This window comes from Lepidochelys kempii, chromosome 2 (assembly GCF_965140285.1).
Source record: "Lepidochelys kempii isolate rLepKem1 chromosome 2, rLepKem1.hap1, whole genome shotgun sequence".
Lineage (NCBI taxonomy): Eukaryota > Metazoa > Chordata > Testudines > Cheloniidae > Lepidochelys > Lepidochelys kempii.
This window is the reverse complement of record NC_136381.1, coordinates 186,983,601-186,996,215: the sequence shown is the minus strand read 5'-3', so window position 1 is coordinate 186,996,215 and position 12,615 is coordinate 186,983,601. Positions and strand designations below refer to the sequence as shown.

The 12,615-nt window shown below is 69.8% G+C and overlaps 10 non-coding genes across 10 annotated transcripts; all 10 read right to left on the bottom strand.

Annotated features, from left to right (window-relative positions):
- Positions 1-44: 44 nt before the first annotated feature.
- LOC140907985 (5S ribosomal RNA) lies at positions 45-163 on the bottom strand. The gene has a single exon (XR_012157696.1). It is a non-coding gene; the product is annotated as a 5S ribosomal RNA (ribosomal RNA).
- A 1,144-nt stretch (positions 164-1,307) lies between these two features.
- On the bottom strand, positions 1,308-1,426 carry LOC144930282 (5S ribosomal RNA). Its single transcript, XR_013635467.1, has one exon. It is a non-coding gene; the product is annotated as a 5S ribosomal RNA (ribosomal RNA).
- Positions 1,427-2,578: 1,152 nt separating this feature from the next.
- Positions 2,579-2,697, bottom strand: LOC144930281 (5S ribosomal RNA). Its single transcript, XR_013635466.1, has one exon. It is a non-coding gene; the product is annotated as a 5S ribosomal RNA (ribosomal RNA).
- Positions 2,698-3,840: 1,143 nt separating this feature from the next.
- Positions 3,841-3,959, bottom strand: LOC144930280 (5S ribosomal RNA). Its single transcript, XR_013635465.1, has one exon. It is a non-coding gene; the product is annotated as a 5S ribosomal RNA (ribosomal RNA).
- Positions 3,960-5,103: 1,144 nt separating this feature from the next.
- Positions 5,104-5,222, bottom strand: LOC140908011 (5S ribosomal RNA). Its single transcript, XR_012157721.2, has one exon. It is a non-coding gene; the product is annotated as a 5S ribosomal RNA (ribosomal RNA).
- Positions 5,223-6,377: 1,155 nt separating this feature from the next.
- On the bottom strand, positions 6,378-6,496 carry LOC144930278 (5S ribosomal RNA). Its single transcript, XR_013635464.1, has one exon. It is a non-coding gene; the product is annotated as a 5S ribosomal RNA (ribosomal RNA).
- Positions 6,497-7,648: 1,152 nt separating this feature from the next.
- Positions 7,649-7,767, bottom strand: LOC140908042 (5S ribosomal RNA). Its single transcript, XR_012157744.1, has one exon. It is a non-coding gene; the product is annotated as a 5S ribosomal RNA (ribosomal RNA).
- A 1,151-nt stretch (positions 7,768-8,918) lies between these two features.
- LOC140908030 (5S ribosomal RNA) lies at positions 8,919-9,037 on the bottom strand. The gene has a single exon (XR_012157736.1). It is a non-coding gene; the product is annotated as a 5S ribosomal RNA (ribosomal RNA).
- Positions 9,038-10,188: 1,151 nt separating this feature from the next.
- On the bottom strand, positions 10,189-10,307 carry LOC140908012 (5S ribosomal RNA). The gene has a single exon (XR_012157722.2). It is a non-coding gene; the product is annotated as a 5S ribosomal RNA (ribosomal RNA).
- A 1,163-nt stretch (positions 10,308-11,470) lies between these two features.
- On the bottom strand, positions 11,471-11,589 carry LOC144930315 (5S ribosomal RNA). Its single transcript, XR_013635497.1, has one exon. It is a non-coding gene; the product is annotated as a 5S ribosomal RNA (ribosomal RNA).
- Between the last annotated feature and the right edge of the window lie 1,026 nt (positions 11,590-12,615).

Below are 12,615 nucleotides of genomic sequence, written 5' to 3'. Positions count from 1 at the left end.
CAAAAGCCTGTGCCGGAGGGAGACCTGCAGCCGGGGCCGGCAAAAGCCTACAGCACCCAGTATTCCCAGGAGGTCTCCCATCCAAGTACTAACCAGGCCCGACCCTGCTTAGCTTCCGAGATCAGACGAGATCGGGCGTGTTCAGGGTGGTATGGCCGTAGACGCTGCTGCCTGCCGCTTTGCCTGCCTTTAAGCGAGCCCACACACACCGCCCTGCCTGCTCCACGCCTTCACCCCCCGCCCCCACACCGGCTCCGCAACGCGCTCACGCACGCACGCACGCAACACCGGCCTCGCACCCCAGCCTCCACACACCCAGGCTCACGCCCCGCAGCACCATACGCACCCCACGACCCCCGGCCCACACGCACCGCGACGAACCCTCCTCCCCACCCCCCACAAATACACCCCCGCTCCCCTCTCACCACGCACTCCCTCCTCACATGACGCCCTCACAAACTGCACGCACACACACGCACGCACACACCCCGACACAAAACCCCCAGGGGAAGCGCACCGCCCGGGACGGGGCTGCCGCCCGCACGCCCGCTCCCGCCCCTCACCTGCACGCACCTCGCAGGGGCAGCTCCCGCACAGCCCGCTCGCCTTTCCTCACAGCTCCCGGTCCTCGACACAGCTCTCACGCCTCCCTGGGGACGCCCTCCCGCACTTGGCCTGCCTTTTGCTCGCTCCGGGAAACCCGGGACGCGCCCCCCGGGGGCCTCCCCCTGACCCGTCTCCCGCTTCGCAAGGCCCCGGGGGAGGCAGGATGGGCCACCGCCGCCTCCTCAGGGAGACCAGCCCAGAGGCGACCAGCACCCACCTTTCCCACTTACCGGCCCCGAAGCCGAGGCAGGGACTGCTCCAGGCCCGCAGGCAGCCTTCCCGGCCAAAAGGACAGCGGCTGCCTCCCTCCCCTCACTTTCAAAGGGCCAGCTGCCAAGGAGGCAGGCTGGCAAAGGGCTTCCCTCAACCAGCCAGCCCAAAGGCCCGGGCTGCGCCGCACGGCAAGGCTTCTGGCTTTCCTTTCTCCCAGCCTCCAGAGGCGGGCAGGGAGCGCGAGGGCAGACAGGCCTTGGGGCGCCTGCCGCCGCTTCGGCCACCTGGCCTCCCACACCTGCTGCCAAGGGGGCAAGAGCGCCGCCTGGTAAGAAAAACAAAGACGCCACGGGGCCGGGCGCCCCAAGCCCTCGCCCTGGGCTGCGGCGGGCGAGGTGGCTACGGCCTGCGAGACCTCTGCGCAAGCAAGCGAGGACCAGGCGGCAAAAGCCTGTGCCGGAGGGAGACCTGCAGCCGGGGCCGGCAAAAGCCTACAGCACCCAGTATTCCCAGGAGGTCTCCCATCCAAGTACTAACCAGGCCCGACCCTGCTTAGCTTCCGAGATCAGACGAGATCGGGCGTGTTCAGGGTGGTATGGCCGTAGACGCTGCTGCCTGCCGCTTTGCCTGCCTTTAAGCGAGCCCACACACACCGCCCTGCCTGCTCCACGCCTTCACCCCCCGCCCCCACACCGGCTCCGCAACGCGCTCACGCACGCACGCACGCACGCACGCAACACCGGCCTCGCACCCCAGCCTCCACACACCCAGGCTCACGCCCCGCAGCACCATACGCACCCCACGACCCCCGGCCCACACGCACCGCGACGAACCCTCCTCCCCACCCCCCACAAATACACCCCCGCTCCCCTCTCACCACGCACTCCCTCCTCACATGACGCCCTCACAAACTGCACGCACACACACGCACGCACACACCCCGACACAAAACCCCCAGGGGAAGCGCACCGCCCGGGACGGGGCTGCCGCCCGCACGCCCGCTCCCGCCCCTCACCTGCACGCACCTCGCAGGGGCAGCTCCCGCACAGCCCGCTCGCCTTTCCTCACAGCTCCCGGTCCTCGACACAGCTCTCACGCCTCCCTGGGGACGCCCTCCCGCACTTGGCCTGCCTTTTGCTCGCTCCGGGAAACCCGGGACGCGCCCCCCGGGGGCCTCCCCCTGACCCGTCTCCCGCTTCGCAAGGCCCCGGGGGAGGCAGGATGGGCCACCGCCGCCTCCTCAGGGAGACCAGCCCAGAGGCGACCAGCACCCACCTTTCCCACTTACCGGCCCCGAAGCCGAGGCAGGGACTGCTCCAGGCCCGCAGGCAGCCTTCCCGGCCAAAAGGACAGCGGCTGCCTCCCTCCCCTCACTTTCAAAGGGCCAGCTGCCAAGGAGGCAGGCTGGCAAAGGGCTTCCCTCAACCAGCCAGCCCAAAGGCCCGGGCTGCGCCGCACGGCAAGGCTTCTGGCTTTCCTTTCTCCCAGCCTCCAGAGGCGGGCAGGGAGCGCGAGGGCAGACAGGCCTTGGGGCGCCTGCCGCCGCTTCGGCCACCTGGCCTCCCACACCTGCTGCCAAGGGGGCAAGAGCGCCGCCTGGTAAGAAAAACAAAGACGCCACGGGGCCGGGCGCCCCAAGCCCTCGCCCTGGGCTGCGGCGGGCGAGGTGGCTACGGCCTGCGAGACCTCTGCGCAAGCAAGCGAGGACCAGGCGGCAAAAGCCTGTGCCGGAGGGAGACCTGCAGCCGGGGCCGGCAAAAGCCTACAGCACCCAGTATTCCCAGGAGGTCTCCCATCCAAGTACTAACCAGGCCCGACCCTGCTTAGCTTCCGAGATCAGACGAGATCGGGCGTGTTCAGGGTGGTATGGCCGTAGACGCTGCTGCCTGCCGCTTTGCCTGCCTTTAAGCGAGCCCACACACACCGCCCTGCCTGCTCCACGCCTTCACCCCCGCCCCCACACCGGCTCCGCAACGCGCTCACGCACGCACGCACGCAACACCGGCCTCGCACCCCAGCCTCCACACACCCAGGCTCACGCCCCGCAGCACCATACGCACCCCACGGCCCCCGGCCCACACGCACCGCGACGAACCCTCCTCCCCACCCCCCACAAATACACCCCCGCTCCCCTCTCACCACGCACTCCCTCCTCACATGACGCCCTCACAAACTGCACGCACACACACGCACGCACACACCCCGACACAAAACCCCCAGGGGAAGCGCACCGCCCGGGACGGGGCTGCCGCCCGCACGCCCGCTCCCGCCCCTCACCTGCACGCACCTCGCAGGGGCAGCTCCCGCACAGCCCGCTCGCCTTTCCTCACAGCTCCCGGTCCTCGACACAGCTCTCACGCCTCCCTGGGGACGCCCTCCCGCACTTGGCCTGCCTTTTGCTCGCTCCGGGAAACCCGGGACGCGCCCCCCGGGGGCCTCCCCCTGACCCGTCTCCCGCTTCGCAAGGCCCCGGGGGAGGCAGGATGGGCCACCGCCGCCTCCTCAGGGAGACCAGCCCAGAGGCGACCAGCACCCACCTTTCCCACTTACCGGCCCCGAAGCCGAGGCAGGGACTGCTCCAGGCCCGCAGGCAGCCTTCCCGGCCAAAAGGACAGCGGCTGCCTCCCTCCCCTCACTTTCAAAGGGCCAGCTGCCAAGGAGGCAGGCTGGCAAAGGGCTTCCCTCAACCAGCCAGCCCAAAGGCCCGGGCTGCGCCGCACGGCAAGGCTTCTGGCTTTCCTTTCTCCCAGCCTCCAGAGGCGGGCAGGGAGCGCGAGGGCAGACAGGCCTTGGGGCGCCTGCCGCCGCTTCGGCCACCTGGCCTCCCACACCTGCTGCCAAGGGGGCAAGAGCGCCGCCTGGTAAGAAAAACAAAGACGCCACGGGGCCGGGCGCCCCAAGCCCTCGCCCTGGGCTGCGGCGGGCGAGGTGGCTACGGCCTGCGAGACCTCTGCGCAAGCAAGCGAGGACCAGGCGGCAAAAGCCTGTGCCGGAGGGAGACCTGCAGCCGGGGCCGGCAAAAGCCTACAGCACCCAGTATTCCCAGGAGGTCTCCCATCCAAGTACTAACCAGGCCCGACCCTGCTTAGCTTCCGAGATCAGACGAGATCGGGCGTGTTCAGGGTGGTATGGCCGTAGACGCTGCTGCCTGCCGCTTTGCCTGCCTTTAAGCGAGCCCACACACACCACCCTGCCTGCTCCACGCCTTCACCCCCTACCCCCACACCGGCTCCGCAACGCGCTCACGCACGCACGCACGCAACACCGGCCTCGCACCCCAGCCTCCACACACCCAGGCTCACGCCCCGCAGCACCATACGCACCCCACGACCCCCGGCCCACACGCACCGCGACGAACCCTCCTCCCCACCCCCCACAAATACACCCCCGCTCCCCTCTCACCACGCACTCCCTCCTCACATGACGCCCTCACAAACTGCACGCACACACACGCACGCACACACCCCGACACAAAACCCCCAGGGGAAGCGCACCGCCCGGGACGGGGCTGCCGCCCGCACGCCCGCTCCCGCCCCTCACCTGCACGCACCTCGCAGGGGCAGCTCCCGCACAGCCCGCTCGCCTTTCCTCACAGCTCCCGGTCCTCGACACAGCTCTCACGCCTCCCTGGGGACGCCCTCCCGCACTTGGCCTGCCTTTTGCTCGCTCCGGGAAACCCGGGACGCGCCCCCCGGGGGCCTCCCCCTGACCCGTCTCCCGCTTCGCAAGGCCCCGGGGGAGGCAGGATGGGCCACCGCCGCCTCCTCAGGGAGACCAGCCCAGAGGCGACCAGCACCCACCTTTCCCACTTACCGGCCCCGAAGCCGAGGCAGGGACTGCTCCAGGCCCGCAGGCAGCCTTCCCGGCCAAAAGGACAGCGGCTGCCTCCCTCCCCTCACTTTCAAAGGGCCAGCTGCCAAGGAGGCAGGCTGGCAAAGGGCTTCCCTCAACCAGCCAGCCCAAAGGCCCGGGCTGCGCCGCACGGCAAGGCTTCTGGCTTTCCTTTCTCCCAGCCTCCAGAGGCGGGCAGGGAGCGCGAGGGCAGACAGGCCTTGGGGCGCCTGCCGCCGCTTCGGCCACCTGGCCTCCCACACCTGCTGCCAAGGGGGCAAGAGCGCCGCCTGGTAAGAAAAACAAAGACGCCACGGGGCCGGGCGCCCCAAGCCCTCGCCCTGGGCTGCGGCGGGCGAGGTGGCTACGGCCTGCGAGACCTCTGCGCAAGCAAGCGAGGACCAGGCGGCAAAAGCCTGTGCCGGAGGGAGACCTGCAGCCGGGGCCGGCAAAAGCCTACAGCACCCAGTATTCCCAGGAGGTCTCCCATCCAAGTACTAACCAGGCCCGACCCTGCTTAGCTTCCGAGATCAGACGAGATCGGGCGTGTTCAGGGTGGTATGGCCGTAGACGCTGCTGCCTGCCGCTTTGCCTGCCTTTAAGCGAGCCCACACACACCACCCTGCCTGCTCCACGCCTTCACCCCCTACCCCCACACCGGCTCCGCAACGCGCTCACGCACGCACGCACGCAACACCGGCCTCGCACCCCAGCCTCCACACACCCAGGCTCACGCCCCGCAGCACCATACGCACCCCACGACCCCCGGCCCACACGCACCGCGACGAACCCTCCTCCCCACCCCCCACAAATACACCCCCGCTCCCCTCTCACCACGCACTCCCTCCTCACATGACGCCCTCACAAACTGCACGCACACACACGCACGCACACACCCCGACACAAAACCCCCAGGGGAAGCGCACCGCCCGGGACGGGGCTGCCGCCCGCACGCCCGCTCCCGCCCCTCACCTGCACGCACCTCGCAGGGGCAGCTCCCGCACAGCCCGCTCGCCTTTCCTCACAGCTCCCGGTCCTCGACACAGCTCTCACGCCTCCCTGGGGACGCCCTCCCGCACTTGGCCTGCCTTTTGCTCGCTCCGGGAAACCCGGGACGCGCCCCCCGGGGGCCTCCCCCTGACCCGTCTCCCGCTTCGCAAGGCCCCGGGGGAGGCAGGATGGGCCACCGCCGCCTCCTCAGGGAGACCAGCCCAGAGGCGACCAGCACCCACCTTTCCCACTTACCGGCCCCGAAGCCGAGGCAGGGACTGCTCCAGGCCCGCAGGCAGCCTTCCCGGCCAAAAGGACAGCGGCTGCCTCCCTCCCCTCACTTTCAAAGGGCCAGCTGCCAAGGAGGCAGGCTGGCAAAGGGCTTCCCTCAACCAGCCAGCCCAAAGGCCCGGGCTGCGCCGCACGGCAAGGCTTCTGGCTTTCCTTTCTCCCAGCCTCCAGAGGCGGGCAGGGAGCGCGAGGGCAGACAGGCCTTGGGGCGCCTGCCGCCGCTTCGGCCACCTGGCCTCCCACACCTGCTGCCAAGGGGGCAAGAGCGCCGCCTGGTAAGAAAAACAAAGACGCCACGGGGCCGGGCGCCCCAAGCCCTCGCCCTGGGCTGCGGCGGGCGAGGTGGCTACGGCCTGCGAGACCTCTGCGCAAGCAAGCGAGGACCAGGCGGCAAAAGCCTGTGCCGGAGGGAGACCTGCATCCGGGCAGCGGCAGGGGCCGGCAAAAGCCTACAGCACCCAGTATTCCCAGGAGGTCTCCCATCCAAGTACTAACCAGGCCCGACCCTGCTTAGCTTCCGAGATCAGACGAGATCGGGCGTGTTCAGGGTGGTATGGCCGTAGACGCTGCTGCCTGCCGCTTTGCCTGCCTTTAAGCGGGCCCACACACACCGCCCTGCCTGCTCCACGCCTTCACCCCCTGCCCCCACACCGGCTCCGCAACGCGCTCACTCACGCACGCACGCACGCACGCAACACCGGCCTCGCACCCCAGCCTCCACACACCCAGGCTCACGCCCCGCAGCACCATACGCACCCCACGACCCCCGGCCCACACGCACCGCGACGAACCCTCCTCCCCACCCCCCACAAATACACCCCCGCTCCCCTCTCACCACGCACTCCCTCCTCACATGACGCCCTCACAAACTGCACGCACACACACGCACGCACACACCCCGACACAAAACCCCCAGGGGAAGCGCACCGCCCGGGACGGGGCTGCCGCCCGCACGCCCGCTCCCGCCCCTCACCTGCACGCACCTCGCAGGGGCAGCTCCCGCACAGCCCGCTCGCCTTTCCTCACAGCTCCCGGTCCTCGACACAGCTCTCACGCCTCCCTGGGGACGCCCTCCCGCACTTGGCCTGCCTTTTGCTCGCTCCGGGAAACCCGGGACGCGCCCCCCGGGGGCCTCCCCCTGACCCGTCTCCCGCTTCGCAAGGCCCCGGGGGAGGCAGGATGGGCCACCGCCGCCTCCTCAGGGAGACCAGCCCAGAGGCGACCAGCACCCACCTTTCCCACTTACCGGCCCCGAAGCCGAGGCAGGGACTGCTCCAGGCCCGCAGGCAGCCTTCCCGGCCAAAAGGACAGCGGCTGCCTCCCTCCCCTCACTTTCAAAGGGCCAGCTGCCAAGGAGGCAGGCTGGCAAAGGGCTTCCCTCAACCAGCCAGCCCAAAGGCCCGGGCTGCGCCGCACGGCAAGGCTTCTGGCTTTCCTTTCTCCCAGCCTCCAGAGGCGGGCAGGGAGCGCGAGGGCAGACAGGCCTTGGGGCGCCTGCCGCCGCTTCGGCCACCTGGCCTCCCACACCTGCTGCCAAGGGGGCAAGAGCGCCGCCTGGTAAGAAAAACAAAGACGCCACGGGGCCGGGCGCCCCAAGCCCTCGCCCTGGGCTGCGGCGGGCGAGGTGGCTACGGCCTGCGAGACCTCTGCGCAAGCAAGCGAGGACCAGGCGGCAAAAGCCTGTGCCGGAGGGAGACCTGCAGCCGGGGCCGGCAAAAGCCTACAGCACCCAGTATTCCCAGGAGGTCTCCCATCCAAGTACTAACCAGGCCCGACCCTGCTTAGCTTCCGAGATCAGACGAGATCGGGCGTGTTCAGGGTGGTATGGCCGTAGACGCTGCTGCCTGCCGCTTTGCCTGCCTTTAAGCGAGCCCACACACACCGCCCTGCCTGCTCCACGCCTTCACCCCCCGCCCCCACACCGGCTCCGCAACGCGCTCACGCACGCACGCAACACCGGCCTCGCACCCCAGCCTCCACACACCCAGGCTCACGCCCCGCAGCACCATACGCACCCCACGACCCCCGGCCCACACGCACCGCGACGAACCCTCCTCCCCACCCCCCACAAATACACCCCCGCTCCCCTCTCACCACGCACTCCCTCCTCACATGACGCCCTCACAAACTGCACGCACACACACGCACGCACACACCCCGACACAAAACCCCCAGGGGAAGCGCACCGCCCGGGACGGGGCTGCCGCCCGCACGCCCGCTCCCGCCCCTCACCTGCACGCACCTCGCAGGGGCAGCTCCCGCACAGCCCGCTCGCCTTTCCTCACAGCTCCCGGTCCTCGACACAGCTCTCACGCCTCCCTGGGGACGCCCTCCCACACTTGGCCTGCCTTTTGCTCGCTCCGGGAAACCCGGGACGCGCCCCCCGGGGGCCTCCCCCTGACCCGTCTCCCGCTTCGCAAGGCCCCGGGGGAGGCAGGATGGGCCACCGCCGCCTCCTCAGGGAGACCAGCCCAGAGGCGACCAGCACCCACCTTTCCCACTTACCGGCCCCGAAGCCGAGGCAGGGACTGCTCCAGGCCCGCAGGCAGCCTTCCCGGCCAAAAGGACAGCGGCTGCCTCCCTCCCCTCACTTTCAAAGGGCCAGCTGCCAAGGAGGCAGGCTGGCAAAGGGCTTCCCTCAACCAGCCAGCCCAAAGGCCCGGGCTGCGCCGCACGGCAAGGCTTCTGGCTTTCCTTTCTCCCAGCCTCCAGAGGCGGGCAGGGAGCGCGAGGGCAGACAGGCCTTGGGGCGCCTGCCGCCGCTTCGGCCACCTGGCCTCCCACACCTGCTGCCAAGGGGGCAAGAGCGCCGCCTGGTAAGAAAAACAAAGACGCCACGGGGCCGGGCGCCCCAAGCCCTCGCCCTGGGCTGCGGCGGGCGAGGTGGCTACGGCCTGCGAGACCTCTGCGCAAGCAAGCGAGGACCAGGCGGCAAAAGCCTGTGCCGGAGGGAGACCTGCAGCCGGGCAGCGGCAGGGGCCGGCAAAAGCCTACAGCACCCAGTATTCCCAGGAGGTCTCCCATCCAAGTACTAACCAGGCCCGACCCTGCTTAGCTTCCGAGATCAGACGAGATCGGGCGTGTTCAGGGTGGTATGGCCGTAGACGCTGCTGCCTGCCGCTTTGCCTGCCTTTAAGCGAGCCCACACACACCGCCCTGCCTGCTCCATGCCTTCACCCCCCGCCCCCACACCGGCTCCGCAACGCGCTCACGCACGCACGCACGCACGCACGCAACACCGGCCTCGCACCCCAGCCTCCACACACCCAGGCTCACGCCCCGCAGCACCATACGCACCCCACGACCCCCGGCCCACACGCACCGCGACGAACCCTCCTCCCCACCCCCCACAAATACACCCCCGCTCCCCTCTCACCACGCACTCCCTCCTCACATGACGCCCTCACAAACTGCACGCACACACACGCACGCACACACCCCGACACAAAACCCCCAGGGGAAGCGCACCGCCCGGGACGGGGCTGCCGCCCGCACGCCCGCTCCCGCCCCTCACCTGCACGCACCTCGCAGGGGCAGCTCCCGCACAGCCCGCTCGCCTTTCCTCACAGCTCCCGGTCCTCGACACAGCTCTCACGCCTCCCTGGGGACGCCCTCCCGCACTTGGCCTGCCTTTTGCTCGCTCCGGGAAACCCGGGACGCGCCCCCCGGGGGCCTCCCCCTGACCTGTCTCCCGCTTCGCAAGGCCCCGGGGGAGGCAGGATGGGCCACCGCCGCCTCCTCAGGGAGACCAGCCCAGAGGCGACCAGCACCCACCTTTCCCACTTACCGGCCCCGAAGCCGAGGCAGGGACTGCTCCAGGCCCGCAGGCAGCCTTCCCGGCCAAAAGGACAGCGGCTGCCTCCCTCCCCTCACTTTCAAAGGGCCAGCTGCCAAGGAGGCAGGCTGGCAAAGGGCTTCCCTCAACCAGCCAGCCCAAAGGCCCGGGCTGCGCCGCACGGCAAGGCTTCTGGCTTTCCTTTCTCCCAGCCTCCAGAGGCGGGCAGGGAGCGCGAGGGCAGACAGGCCTTGGGGCGCCTGCCGCCGCTTCGGCCACCTGGCCTCCCACACCTGCTGCCACGGGGCAAGAGCGCCGCCTGGTAAGAAAAACAAAGACGCCACGGGGCCGGGCGCCCCAAGCCCTCGCCCTGGGCTGCGGCGGGCGAGGTGGCTACGGCCTGCGAGACCTCTGCGCAAGCAAGCGAGGACCAGGCGGCAAAAGCCTGTGCCGGAGGGAGACCTGCAGCCGGGGCCGGCAAAAGCCTACAGCACCCAGTATTCCCAGGAGGTCTCCCATCCAAGTACTAACCAGGCCCGACCCTGCTTAGCTTCCGAGATCAGACGAGATCGGGCGTGTTCAGGGTGGTATGGCCGTAGACGCTGCTGCCTGCCGCTTTGCCTGCCTTTAAGCGAGCCCACACACACCGCCCTGCCTGCTCCACGCCTTCACCCCCCGCCCCCACACCGGCTCCGCAACGCGCTCACGCACGCACGCAACACCGGCCTCGCACCCCAGCCTCCACACACCCAGGCTCACGCCCCGCAGCACCATACGCACCCCACGACCCCCGGCCCACACGCACCGCGACGAACCCTCCTCCCCACCCCCCACAAATACACCCCCGCTCCCCTCTCACCACGCACTCCCTCCTCACATGACGCCCTCACAAACTGCACGCACACACACGCACGCACACACCCCGACACAAAACCCCCAGGGGAAGCGCACCGCCCGGGACGGGGCTGCCGCCCGCACGCCCGCTCCCGCCCCTCACCTGCACGCACCTCGCAGGGGCAGCTCCCGCACAGCCCGCTCGCCTTTCCTCACAGCTCCCGGTCCTCGACACAGCTCTCACGCCTCCCTGGGGACGCCCTCCCGCACTTGGCCTGCCTTTTGCTCGCTCCGGGAAACCCGGGACGCGCCCCCCGGGGGCCTCCCCCTGACCCGTCTCCCGCTTCGCAAGGCCCCGGGGGAGGCAGGATGGGCCACCGCCGCCTCCTCAGGGAGACCAGCCCAGAGGCGACCAGCACCCACCTTTCCCACTTACCGGCCCCGAAGCCGAGGCAGGGACTGCTCCAGGCCCGCAGGCAGCCTTCCCGGCCAAAAGGACAGCGGCTGCCTCCCTCCCCTCACTTTCAAAGGGCCAGCTGCCAAGGAGGCAGGCTGGCAAAGGGCTTCCCTCAACCAGCCAGCCCAAAGGCCCGGGCTGCGCCGCACGGCAAGGCTTCTGGCTTTCCTTTCTCCCAGCCTCCAGAGGCGGGCAGGGAGCGCGAGGGCAGACAGGCCTTGGGGCGCCTGCCGCCGCTTCGGCCACCTGGCCTCCCACACCTGCTGCCAAGGGGGCAAGAGCGCCGCCTGGTAAGAAAAACAAAGACGCCACGGGGCCGGGCGCCCCAAGCCCTCGCCCTGGGCTGCGGCGGGCGAGGTGGCTACGGCCTGCGAGACCTCTGCGCAAGCAAGCGAGGACCAGGCGGCAAAAGCCTGTGCCGGAGGGAGACCTGCAGCCGGGCAGCGGCAGGGAGCGTGGCGGGGGCCGGCAAAAGCCTACAGCACCCAGTATTCCCAGGAGGTCTCCCATCCAAGTACTAACCAGGCCCGACCCTGCTTAGCTTCCGAGATCAGACGAGATCGGGCGTGTTCAGGGTGGTATGGCCGTAGACGCTGCTGCCTGCCGCTTTGCCTGCCTTTAAGCGAGCCCACACACACCACCCTGCCTGCTCCACGCCTTCACCCCCTACCCCCACACCGGCTCCGCAACGCGCTCACGCACGCACGCACGCAACACCGGCCTCGCACCCCAGCCTCCACACACCCAGGCTCACGCCCCGCAGCACCATACGCACCCCACGACCCCCGGCCCACACGCACCGCGACGAACCCTCCTCCCCACCCCCCACAAATACACCCCCGCTCCCCTCTCACCACGCACTCCCTCCTCACATGACGCCCTCACAAACTGCACGCACACACACGCACGCACACACCCCGACACAAAACCCCCAGGGGAAGCGCACCGCCCGGGACGGGGCTGCCGCCCGCACGCCCGCTCCCGCCCCTCACCTGCACGCACCTCGCAGGGGCAGCTCCCGCACAGCCCGCTCGCCTTTCCTCACAGCTCCCGGTCCTCGACACAGCTCTCACGCCTCCCTGGGGACGCCCTCCCGCACTTGGCCTGCCTTTTGCTCGCTCCGGGAAACCCGGGACGCGCCCCCCGGGGGCCTCCCCCTGACCCGTCTCCCGCTTCGCAAGGCCCCGGGGGAGGCAGGATGGGCCACCGCCGCCTCCTCAGGGAGACCAGCCCAGAGGCGACCAGCACCCACCTTTCCCACTTACCGGCCCCGAAGCCGAGGCAGGGACTGCTCCAGGCCCGCAGGCAGCCTTCCCGGCCAAAAGGACAGCGGCTGCCTCCCTCCCCTCACTTTCAAAGGGCCAGCTGCCAAGGAGGCAGGCTGGCAAAGGGCTTCCCTCAACCAGCCAGCCCAAAGGCCCGGGCTGCGCCGCACGGCAAGGCTTCTGGCTTTCCTTTCTCCCAGCCTCCAGAGGCGGGCAGGGAGCGCGAGGGCAGACAGGCCTTGGGGCGCCTGCCGCCGCTTCGGCCACCTGGCCTCCCACACCTGCTGCCAAGGGGGCAAGAGCGCCGCCTGGTAAGAAAAACAAAGACGCCACGGGGCCGGGCGCCCCAAGCC